Genomic DNA, 12,955 nt, shown 5'->3' with positions numbered 1-12,955 from the left:
AAACTGGTGGTCTTCTTCCTCTGCTAGTTTTTTTATAATTTACATCCGCTCACAAACTCCACCGTATAAGGCCCTGTCCCAAATGGCACACTACAGACTTTTGATCCTACTCAGAGTCCACACTTCGATGACATCATGTAGTGCAGACTTTAGAGACCCTTGATGCGAGTCCACGTGGGTACACCGGAGTCGTATTTTGGGACAGACTCAATATAGGAGAAGAAGTTGCCCGTCAATGTGAACTCCTCCCTTCCGTCGTCTGATTGGTCTGATTTCTCTTTCGCAAGGACTCCTAGGTTTGGTAAAGTGCGCGAAGCCTGCTGCAGTGTGGGCTTCGCAAAAGACCGCATCAAGGGGGCACTGATGAGCACACTTCGAAGCGTAAAAATGACAGATGGTACACCCGACGGACTCGTACACTAAGCGCGCACGATTTTACTCTCAATAAACTCCTAATTTACTGCTAATTAATAGCTAATAATCTAGTTGTTGTTGTTGTAGTGGTTAGATAATGAATAGGGTGGATTAATCAATGTAGAATATGGTCATGCAAAATAAGGCGTAATATGTGCTTTATAAGTACTAATAGACAGCCAATATGCAAGCTACTAAGCAACTAGTTAAAGTGAGAGTTGGATACGAAAGTGTTCAATTTGTCGTCAATTTATTATTTTGTGTATACTGACCAAGAATATCCCTTAACATGTTTCTAACACAGATATTTTTGTTGACAGGACTTAAATGCTCACGTGTTTGTCCAAAATGGACAGTGATAAGACTGACTCTTCATGTCACGTGAGTCGAAAGTCTTTTCCAACATATCCGTCAAAAGTGCGGTTCAATTATGCGTCTGTAAAACTTTTTAATGAAGAAATTACAAAGTGCACTTTCACGTCTGTAACATGAATCTTAGTTTGGTCTCTCTCGGGATGACAGTATTCTGTTGCGCTAGTAATCGATTGCTCCTTTACACATATAAAACTTTCTTCCCGAGCCAAAATGGCACCTAGTGTGTGTCTGGGCTCGGCGGCGGTGCTGATAGTTGCAACGATTGATGACTGCGAGCCGGACGGATGTAGAAACGTACAGCCTGCTTGATTTAATGAAAGCGATGTAGGGAAATGTAGTCATTACCATTATTAAGCACAGGGCTCGTTTCACAGGCAGCCATGCATCAAGACCACACACATAACTATTAAAGCACTTAAACTAAACGGAAAGAGAGAGAGCACTTTTAATAAAGTGCATTAAATGATCGAAACTAGACTTTTAGAAATGTTTGCCTTGAGGTGTTCTTCAGATAGCACAAATGGCGTGTATGTTCATTTGAATATGGAAAGTATGGGTCATCAATTAACACATTAAGCAAATATCAGGATGAGATATTGTGGCTCTTGGAAAAGAGGAACAAGAAACTTTTTGTGTCAGCTTTTCTTTATAGGAATCTTAGAGCCAGAGAACAGCATTAGTCGTGTTAAAACCACTAAATCAGTTTCATTTCAATGTTCGATCACAGTTTTTGTAAGATTAAAGCCTTTCGTATCCATTCAGGACAATTTGGCATCTCTAGTTCATCTACACTGCAAAAAAAGATTTTCAAGAAAAAACATCTTAGTATTTTTGTCTTGTTTTCAGTAAAAATATCTAAACATTCTTAAATTAAGATGAGCAAAACGACCCAAAAAAATTATTCTAGTTTTTAGACCAAAAATATCAAATTTAAGTGATTTTGTGCATAAAACAAGCAAAAAAATTGCCAATGGTAAGCAAAAAATCTTACTAAACACTAAATTCAAGAAATATTTGCTTACCCCATTGGCAGATTGTTTTTGCTAGTTTTATGCACAAAATCACTTAAATTTGATATTTTTGATCTAAAAACTAAACTTATTTTCTTGCTCATCAAGAAAAAGCATCTTCATTTAAGAATTTTTAGATATTTTACTGAAAACAAGAGAAAAATACTAAGAATTTTATTCTTGAAAAACATTTTTTGCAGTGTAATCCACATACTGCAACCTAACTGTACTGGGATACTGCAATAGCAGCATTTAATTATAATGTGCAATAATTGTATTTATATTCAGCTAATCACCTTGTGCAGTATTTATATACACTCCTTTTAGTGTTTTATTTTAATGCATGTTGTTTTTTATTATACTTTTACATTTCTATATGTTTAAATTGATTAGTTAGAGCAGTATTTATGATCAAGTGCAATTAAATTATTTTTATGTTACTTTAACTTAACTTATCAAGTTGAAATGGTTTAACTTAATTTGGTATGTCAACTTATCAAAGGTCAAAAATAGTATTGATTTGCAAAACTAAGTTGTTTTAACTTTTATGTGCAGTATGATATAGCAGACGCTGGGGGGCAGTATAACATTAGGTCAACACAACACTACTGTTGAATAACAACATAAACGCACACACGCACACGTTTTATACTGTACAATCTGTATATTTTATCCATTACCCCTATCCAAACCCTCACAGTCAACTTTCTGCTATTTTAGATTTACAAGAAACTATTCTGTATGATTTTAAAGCTTGTTTCCTCAGAAAGAACCAAAAAATGTCCCCACAAGGTTAAAAAAATAAAAATTACCGGCATTACTATTGTTGTGGAGACAGCACAGTGAGTAACATGACAGCTATTAAATAAACAAATAGCATAGCTCATTCTTACAAACTGTTGCCGCATCAGTAATGCAATTTAAAGACAACAACAAAGAGGCAAACAATTACGTGTCCATTACTCTCCCCGTGTAGGGAAATGAGCAAAGCATGTCAACATGCACACATATTGACAAGATTTCAGTGCAGAGACACGAGTGTCAGTGTCACATGGCCGGAGTATTGGCAGCTTGTCCCGTCTCAAGGTTTATGTCCCGTCCACGTTTAGCTCAACAAACATGACAGAGGCACAGCAAGACCACAGATCCATACTGAAACAGATCCAGCCGTGGATTTCCATTAAAACCAATGAGGATAACCACAGTCACACTGTAATATGAAATGTTTTCTCACAAATCTGATTTACTGGCAACACGCCGTTATTAAAAATAATCATTTTTATTTTCATTTGAATTTCAATATGTTTTTTATTTAAACTTTGTGAAGACATTTCAATTATATAGACTTTATTATGCATTATGTCTAAGCCACAGTGTGTTATGCTTGAGGTTATGGTAATTTTAAAGTTAAATGTCAAATCTGTTTTTAATCTGTATTAGGCTTTTGCTGATTCCATATCAGTTCCACTGGTTGTAATGAAATTGAATTATTAAAGTCGTATCATGCACTGTAAAAAATACTTTGCTGCCTTAATTTTTTTTTGTTGAATCAACTCAGATTTACAAGTCATGTCAACAGAGATGAGTTGTCACAACTTAAAAAATATAGTTTAGAAAAGTCAACTTAATTTTATGAGTTATAACAACTCACCTGTAGTTATAACAACTCATCTCTAGTCAAGATAAATAATAGTAAGTTGAAATGAAGTATTTGATCTGTTTATATTTGAGGTAAATTCTATCCATTCTTACTTTAATGTATCAGATACGATATAAGTTACATTTGGGACACATTGTGAATATTCCAGGAAATGTAAATTAAAAGTAACAATAATGCGCTTACAACGAAAGTATATGGGGCCAGGTCACACACATAAAAATAAACACATGGGCTATTGCTCACTGGCCTTGTTATGTCAAATCTGTAAACGTCATGACAACATAAGTCCCGTTTATAGGCCCAGTTTATATATACATAATGCACCCATGGGAATAAGGTTGGTTATACCTTGTTTATTCAACTAGAAAATAATAAATGCTTTACAGTGTGAAAAATAAGCAGGATTTAACTAAATCATTTCTGTAATTTAGTTCAAGCACTTGCGAGCTTTACTCTTCTGCATTCAAACCCTGCAGAACTAGAGCGGTTTGTAAGTGCATTCATCTAAACTGTGACTGTGCTTGATGCTGTCGATATAATTTATCTTGTGGATGTGGAGCATGTCTAAAAATCTCAATCAAGTAGCTCATACTCGACACATCATGCTAAAGGTGGAGGTTTAGTACTTTCATTACTTCAAAAATCAGTAAAATTACAATATTACTGGCAACTAGCTGCCAGTAACTAACTGTAGATTTTACATTTATGTTATTTACTGGAAACAGTTTGTTCAAAGTTAAATGAACATGAAACATTTTCAGTCTTTATCTTCTACAGTAAGTTCCTGGCAACCGGCTGCATAATTACAGCAATTTTTTACAGTGTACACTCTCAGAAAAAAAAAGGTAAAAAGCGCTGTCAATTGGATGGTACCCTTTCATAAAGTTCACCTTTGTACCTAAAGGCAGCTGTTTGCTAGTACAGTAAATTACTGTAGATTTAAATTTATGTTATTTACTAGAAACAGTTTGTTCAAATGTAAATGTTAAAATAGTTTTTAAATAAAAATAACAGCCTCATTTAAAGCATTCTAGGAACCAAAATCTGAAGGAAAAACAAAAAAGGTTAATGAGGATTTCTGGTTCCCAGAATGCTTTGCATGAGGCTGTTATTTTATAGTTTTATTCTGTAAAGATAAAGACTTGTTTATGTTTATTTGTTCTTAAACTTTGAACAAACTGTGTCCAAGTAGTAACATACATTCCAATTTAAATGTTGGTGAGCCAGGGACAGCTTTTGAGTCTACAATAGTAGCCAAAACTGATGTCCAACTTTGAGATGTTTGCTCTTTATTTAAATATTTATTAAAGTTGGCATGAAATTAAAAGGAAAAACTGTAATGTTTTTGGAATATTGTGGAATTTTTTTAACAATGGCTTATCTTTGAGCTTCAAAAAATTAATGTGCCCTCATAATCTTTAATCAAAAATGCAAATCTCCTCTTCTCCTCAAAATCATCTCTCTTTACTTTCAGTCGTATGGTATGGCAGGTGGGCGGGGTCCAGGGAAGATCGCAGCAATTAGAACACGACCCAACTTTAAACAATCCAATCAGATCTCGATGGGCGAATTAAAATCTTATTCTGTAGAAATTACAGTATTACTGGCAGCTGGTTGCCAGTAATTTACTGTAGATTTTACATTTAGGTTGTTTACTGGCAACAGTTTGTTCAAAGTTAAATAAACATTAAATATTTTCAATCTTAAGTTCATGGCAAACAGCTGCATAATTACAGCAAATTATTTACAGTTCACCTTCTTTCGTTTCTAAAGCCAGTTTCACTAGGATATACTGTACGTCACTACGGGGAAAAGAGACAATCGCTACTTCCGTTGCATGGCGACTTTAAAAATGCATTAAAAATATTGCATGCATTTTGCATTGGTGTGTATAGAGTAAAATCTGAAGTTCAGCTTTGAAAAGATTTAAAGGTGGCTTGGCCAAAAATTACATGTGCAACGTTTATAAAGACTTAGCCAAGGACAATAACTACAAAATATTATCAAAAAAAAAAAAGAGGATCAACACATATTGATTACAAATAGAATTAGCTTTTGTTTTCTTAAGCATTTTTTGTAAATTTAAATAAAATCCAAAAATGCGTTTTGCAAGTCAATTCAACCTACTATTTTAAGCTTTGACCTGTGATAAATTGATGTAACTTATAAAAACAAGTTGAAATTGTTAAACTTAATTTGTTAAATTGAAGTAACATGATTTGACAAAAACAGATTTTTTACAGTGTAATATTTTGTTCAATAGATAACTCAAAAGTTTAGTGTTTGACATTTTGTACCATAAACCTCATATTTTGATGCAGTTATCCTAACCTGAGGGGCATTAAAAGCAAATACTATACACATAGTCCACCACGGCATAACATTTAGGCACTAGGCCTACTATACACTGCAAAAAATAACTTTCTTACTTGGTATTTTTGTCTTGTTTTCAGTACAAATATCAAAAAATTCTTACATCAAAATGTATTTTCTTGATGAGCAAAATGACCTGAGAAAATAAGTCTAGTTTTTAGACAAAAAAATATACAATTTGACTTAAAAGCTTTGACTTAAAAATTTGAGCTAATTTTTCTTGAATTAATTGTTTAACAAAAAAAAGGTATTTATTTTAAGATTTTTTCTCACTCCATTGGCAGATCTTTTCCTTGTTTTAAGCACAATTTCACTTAAATTGTATATTTTTGTCTAAAAACTAGACTTATTTTCTTAGGTTATTTTGCTCATCAAGAAAATACATCTTAATTTAAGAATTTTAAGATATTTGTACTGAAAACAAGACAAAAATGCTAAGTAAGAAAGTTATTTTTTGCAGTGTATAGTAGGCCTAGTGCCTAAATGTTATGCCGTGGTGGACTATTTGTATAGTATTTGCTTTTAATGCCCCTCAGGTTAGGATAACTGCATCAAAATATGAGGTTTATGGTACAAAATGTCAAACACTAAACTTTTGAGTTATCTACATGCACACACACTGAAAAAAAAATAATTCAATTTACTCAATTTTTTAAGGTAAGTGGTTGCAATAAATTTATTTAAGCTACATTTAAAAAAAAAAAAAAAAAAAAAAAAAAAACTTTTGTTTAAATGTAGCTTAAATAAATTGATTGCAACCACTTACCTTAAAAAAAAAAGAGTAAAAATGGAATTAATTTTTTTTCAGTGCACAACATTTTTAGCTGTTAGTCTCATTAAATTGTCCCAAATTTTTTTTGAGAGATGGAAATGTCATATGAACCGCTTATCATGACAAACAGCAAACTTCAAAGAAAGATAGATGCGATTGTGGGAAGAGTTGTGCATTTTAACACCCTGTTAAAGTGGTTGCAATAAAACAGATAGTTCATTAGGATTGGGGTTAGTGTACTTGGCACGGATCATAAAACTACGACAAGTCCTGGGCACCATAAACATTTGACCACAGTAACATACAACTGTACAGACAACTGTACTGTAAGTGAATGTATCCCATGTCCGTCTCTCCGTGATAGGCTGCTGCCTCTTCGTGCCGCTGTGAGCATGTCGCTTGACAGTCATTGCCGGGGGGCGAGGCTTGCGCTGACAGCAGCAGAGACGCTCATTTGAGTGGGAGCCGTCACAAATGTCACACGCTCCCTCCCCCCACACACGTTTCCAGTTTCACTGGAAGCGCTCGGCCCCTCACGACCGGCTGACGGACTGACGAAAGTTTCGGCGGACGGAGAGAAAACTTTCTCTGACAAGGTGACAGTTCTTGATGCATCCAGCTGTCCAGTCTGTGGGTCGTCTCTGGAGAGAGTAAGAGGAGCGGGTGAGGGAGGAGAGGGTCCCTAATCACTAATTTAGTGCCAGCCATGGCATTCTGCCGGGGGGCACATACACACAAATACAAGGCTGTGTGCACACTTATGAGGGTAGACAGGAGAGGGTGAACCTCTCTCGTCTCTGTGACTTGTGTCTTTTAGTATCTGGGTCGTATCAAAACAATTATTAACTTCCCGGGGTTGTTTCGCATGCAGCAACATGGCCATTTCAGGGAAAGAATCCTGCCTTATTTCGTGGTTCACCTATGAATAAAAATGCTTGCATAATTTACGCCATTCCAGACTTGAAATACAAAATGAGACTTTTTTTCAAAATGCTCATGCTGGTGGTGTCCATATAATAAAAGCATATATTGACCAGGAACTTTCATTTCCAAACTCCAAACATTGTGTGCCATAATGTAGCCATACAATAACATGAAATTTAACTCATTATTTACAGATATGTCATTCGTGTATTTGCATATTCATGGTATGTCGAGTCTGAACGTGAGAAGTGTTGATGTTCAGTGTCTTTGGTGTCAAACACCCAGTCTGAGTATGTACATCGCATATGTCAGATGAAAAGATTTTCTTTATATAATACCTAAAATTTGTTTTTTAAGGCTGTCTTAGGGATTGACAGCACATGATCATTATGTTTTCATTGCATGGAAGAGCTGCTTGGGTTTTCTTCAGAAATGCTCCATTCATGCTAAAAACAATAGAAACTGGCTTCCATTACAATGCTGTAAAGAACCATCAGCTGTTTACCTTAAAAACACGATTCACGATACAAAATTTCTTAGCCGATGGCAATATTTGATTACTTATAGTTTGGAGTTTTACTCCTTGTTTCAAATTATTATGCCATGATATCCTAGAAGTGCAAAGCGTACAAACTGTAATTATGTTGTCATTGTGACCAGTGTTTAAATTATGTCAAAGATTATGGGGTGTCCCCTAGCTAAGCCCACCCCCTCCGGCCAAGAACAACACCCCCCCTCCCCGTCATTATATGGTCGACGTAATTTCACAAAGTAAGATGTGATCCTGGATCAACGTATTAATTAAAGAAACCCTAAATTACCCTTAAAGGCGCTCTAAGCGAATTCACGCATTTTAGGCCATAAAATATTTTTTGTTTCATACAGTAATCATCTCCTCACTATCTGCTAGCTGCTTGTCCTCTGAACACACTGTAGAAAACACGGTCTCTGTATACAGCCCAGGCTCCACAAACTGCAACCAAAACAAAGTGGCACAGCCTACAACCACGAAACATAACAAAGTGTTCCAGCCAAACGACAAGAAGGATTTGGGAGTGGGGGTTGGGCGCGTTCATGACTCCTTCAGAAAGCACGGAAGGGAGGGGAAGGGGAGGAGTTTTGTTTTGACAACACTTCGAACATCAACAAGAGGTGACGTCACACAGATTCACTTAGAGCGCCTTTAAAGGACAAGTTCGGTATTTTAGACTTAAAGCCCTGTTTTCAGATTGTTTATGATGAAATAGAACGGTGTTGACTGAAATGTCGACATATGCGGCTGCCCTGAGAATTTTCGCGTGTTTGTGTTTCAGCTCAGACCTCTACAATGGGTTTAATGGTGCACTGGAACAATCCTTCCTAAAATGCATTAAACTTTCATTTACAAAGACGTGAAACTCACCGATTGGTCAGGGGTGTTCACTGATATGCTCACACAAAAATCGCTCAAAAGACGCATTCCAACAGGTTTTATCGTAGTTTTTGCCAACTCCATTGACTTGTATTAGATGTCCTGTGAGGTACGGTATTACTCCACGCCGGGAACTTTGTTTCTATTCTTGCAATTGGCAATGGCGGATAAGCGCCAACACCTGGGCTGGAGTGTCTATTATTCAAGCTCTAAGCGGAAGAATGTACGGGTGTGAGGCGTTTGGAAAAATAGGTCCACAAGTTAACAACGAATGCTAAAACAGCTGTTGGAAAGCATCTTTTGCAGCGATTTTTGTGTGAGCATATCAGTGAACACCCCTGACCACTCCGTGAGTTTCACGTCTTTGTAAACGAAAGTAGGCAAAGACGTCGACATAGGCAGCTGCATATGTCGACATTTCAGTCAAAACCATTCTATTTCACCATAAACAATCTGAAAACAGGGCTTAAAGTGTAAAATACCGAACTTGTCCTTTAAAGATACAATTTGTAAGATATTTGCCGTAAAATATCCAAAACCACTAGGTCAGTGTTATATATTTTATCCAGCTGATTACTTACAATAGTTGTAAATTTTGAGAAAATTGTCATTCAAAACAGTGACACGGGGCAGTGCAGTCGCCTGTCAGTGATGTTAATTTCCTTTGTTACCGCCTTTACTGATGTAGAAACCACATGACAACAGTGTCGTGGACAAATGCGGAAGTAATAGCATCTGTCAGGTCACTCGCTTGTTTATGGTAAGTTTGTTGATCTGAACAATTAATTCTGTGCTGTGTTAACACACCATCATATTGGACTAATACTGTAATATCTATGACTAACAACTGCGTTTTGAACATAACATGAAACCTTACATAATGAAATAAAACTGTCATCAAACACAACATTTATAAAACTTGATTACTTTACTTCATGTGTAACATGATTTCTCCTTCACGTCTGATTGATGGTATCAGCTATTGAATTAAAGACATCAAATCCCATCATTCCACGCTGCTTCAAAGAGCCATTTATCTGGAGCCGTTTCTCAATGCCAAGGAAGGATCCTCGGAAGCCAGAATTTTCCAATGTCGAGGATCCTCGGAATTGCAACCAAGGACTGAGTCCTTCATTCAAGAAATATGGCTGTTTCTCAATTATGCAAAGAACGGACTTGTGTTCTCGTGAAGAACGAACTCAAAAGGTCGTGAGAACACAGAACACACTTGTGAGAATTGAGATGTGTGCGATCTTCCTGTTGGTCACCTAAGCTCCCCAGATTTCAGGGCGCAAGTCTGCACTCGATGCATCGTTGATAAATTGGAATTGAACGTCGACAGTTAATGATGACGTAGAGCGAGAACACAAGGACGCAAGATAGCTGAAGAACGCATATTGAGAAACAGCCTATGTGTATCCTTCGCACGCTGAAATCACCCACAATCCTATGCGCGCAGGGACGAAAGCACACATTTTCATTGACGTAATGACGCAATGACGTGCACTTGCTAGTCTGTTCCATTTACGTGTTCTTCGAATGCTGAAGAGGAGCCTCGCCCTGCCTCTGAAGGAAGTGACTTGTAAAGACCAGTACTGCCAAAGAAGTATCCTTGACATTGAGAAACGGCCTATGTCATTGTTATTGTTTTGATTGTGCGCCCTCTAGTGGCGCGGATTATACAAGTTGCATCTTTAACTCAAACAAACACTAACCATTTTACTCCTCAAATTTGTGTGAAATAATAGTTTTTATTTTTTTAAAAAGCCCCTAACCCTAAATATTACTCAAGATAATAAGTAAGGAATAACTGACGATGGGCCATTGAATTGTTAGAAAATAATGCCCACCCAAGATGGTAATGCGGCACGACGCGAAGCGGACACTGTGGGTGTGCATTATTTTAGAATAACTATATAGTATGGAAGTAGGCGGTTTCGGACTCGTCTGTCAATTCCTCCAGGAAACAGCGTGAGGTGCACTTGAGGGTTTACATTTATTTCAGACAGAAGTCTTTTGGATTAGTTTTTTGCGAAATTGGGACAGATAATGGACAGTATCGCTTTGTGGCAGCTCAGCACAAGAATGTTATTTTTTTTTTAGTATTTTTAAATAAAAAACAGGTAAACAACCTAATTTATACTTTTGGTCAAGGACCCCCCCCCCCATTCGAACATTGATTCAAATAAAAAATATTCACACAAAATGAATTCTGACTTTTCCGCTTTTTGATTTGTCAATAATGATTATTGGCCGATTTATCGACCACTACAAAATTCCTTTATATAATGTTTTGGGTATTATTCCAGTAATAACATCTCACCAACAGAACCCAACACATACAGTAATGACCATCAGAGGCATTAAAGCTTCCTTTAAAACCAATACAATTCCTATTAACCATTTAATTCATTAGATTTTCTGTGATGGTTTATATTGTGTTTTTTAAAGCAGAGAGAGGAAAAAATTAAGCTTTAAAGACATCAAGTATATGGCAAACAGTGAAAGTTTGAAAACCTTAGTACTTGAAATGCATTCATTTTAATTTTAATTCATTTTTAGTGAACTAAGCGAAACCTAAAAAACAATTAAAATGACATGATAGTTGATACTTTAAGATGACACCTGGCATGTTACAGTTGTACACACGCTGTAATCCTGTGGATTCAACAGATCTATTCAACTGCTTCAGATATCCATGCACAAACATTTCCTGCACACTGCCGTTGAAAAGCGAGGTGGGTTCTGCATTGTTTTGTTAGTTAATTGGTCCTGACCCTTTCTTCAAGCTCTCCGTCTTTTTAGCGGGATGGCTGTGTAGATCACCGCTCGGCTTATCTAATTTCATTAATGTGATCTCCTGTCCATTGGCTGACAGCTTAATGGTCATTATTTGTGGTTCCCTTCAAATAAAGCTCAGACTGTAAATTGCAGTCTGTGGCAATTGGGATCTAAGTGCCACCCCGCATTACTATATAATATCTATTTCTTTAATTAACTGAAAGCCACACTGACATTTATTGGATTGCAAGTTACTTGTTAATGGCAATAAATTGCGAAGAGGAAAAAAATATCATTGCTTATTTTACATCAATAATTTGTGGACCTTTAGGTAATGATTATTCATTATTCTCCCTACACCGCTGTCATGTTTGTTAAAGTGTATGGGGGTTTATTTCACAATGGCGGAGAGAGACTGCAAACGTGTCACAATATGCCGCAGAATTCAAATCAGGTGTCAGTCATTGTTAAGTCATTAGTGTATAATGGTAAAACTAATGCATACCACCTATAAGACTGATAAAATAATATGGGATTGAGAATAAATGTATTCATTATTTGTAATAAATGCATCTCTGGTGTGTAATGTTAAGGCAGGTTGGCAGCTTAGACAGGTTGTCTGAATTTAATTATTAGAAAATGACAACTCATTCGAAAATATTTTAATTATGTCTGTATTGTGTTACTGTATTTATTCAGTTGATGACTTGTGAGGTTCAAGTGGGTTAAGTGGTGTTTGCTATTGCTTATTTTGAAAGTTATGCATCTGAACAAACCCAGTTTAACTTTAGCACTGGAGTAATGGAGTCTGTAATATTGATGGCCAATTTATCTGTAAAAAAAAGAAAACACTACTATTCAGTGTCATATGGACACTATTTAATATAAAAGGGAGTCACAACACCATAGATTGCATTAAGGTGATTCAATACTTGTTAATTTTAAGTTTTTGGTGCACTTTTACCTGAAGAAAAATCTGAGGTGGTTTCAGTTTGCCACTCGACTGCAGTCCATCCACCCTCACGCGATGCCTCTTGAAGTCTCAGTCACTCAGTTGCCACCAGCTTGCCAATTGTGTGAACATATTCCCTGTCAGTACGGCACAGTCCACGCTCGCTGTCTCTTTGCCTGCCATCGCGGTGATCAGACCTCCGGCCTTCCGTGATCTGACAGGCCTGCCACTCTGATGACTGCCTCAGCGCTGAGCCCCACTACGGTTGTGAAAGCTTCACTCG

Source organism: Paramisgurnus dabryanus, chromosome 23, assembly GCF_030506205.2.
Source record: "Paramisgurnus dabryanus chromosome 23, PD_genome_1.1, whole genome shotgun sequence".
Taxonomy (NCBI): domain Eukaryota; kingdom Metazoa; phylum Chordata; class Actinopteri; order Cypriniformes; family Cobitidae; genus Paramisgurnus; species Paramisgurnus dabryanus.
This window is presented reverse-complemented; position numbering follows the sequence as displayed.